The 472-nt window shown below is 31.6% G+C and overlaps 1 protein-coding gene across 1 annotated transcript in view; it reads right to left on the bottom strand.

Annotated features, from left to right (window-relative positions):
* The window catches only part of LOC119593983, a 12,285-nt gene that overhangs the window by 3,368 nt on the left and 8,445 nt on the right, over nucleotides 1–472 (bottom strand). The window lies entirely within an intron of this gene.

Here is a 472-nt window from a genome sequence, read left to right as displayed (position 1 = left end):
TGTCCGCATGTATTTCATAAATTAACATCTATATTACCTCATATTCCTTTTCTTATGAGAAGCACAAAACTTGATACAATATTTATAAAAATGACCTGAAATTACAATGAGTAATTACCAACTCTTCGGAAAAGACAGTTGTGTACACAAAATTATCTTCTTGACATTTTTGTTTTTCAGCTTTCCTTTGACCTTTTTTATATCTTTGTACAGTCTATAACAAATACTAGTTATATTAAGATGCTCTTGTTTTTAGGTTTCAGATCTTTTAGTCTTTTAGGCAAGACCAAAGCATAAACCTGATCCATGACAAAAGTCCATCATTCATAAAACAAACACATCTTTTTACCACAAAGTGACAATACAACACTATTACAATATGAGCAAGCATGAAAGGCGCCTAATACAACCAGGTGCTATTCTTACGATTACAAAATGGACATGGATAAGCTTCTCAAAGCGATTACCCTAA

The sequence above is a fragment of the Penaeus monodon genome, chromosome 33, assembly GCF_015228065.2.
Source record: "Penaeus monodon isolate SGIC_2016 chromosome 33, NSTDA_Pmon_1, whole genome shotgun sequence".
Taxonomy (NCBI): domain Eukaryota; kingdom Metazoa; phylum Arthropoda; class Malacostraca; order Decapoda; family Penaeidae; genus Penaeus; species Penaeus monodon.
This window is presented reverse-complemented; position numbering and strand designations above follow the sequence as displayed.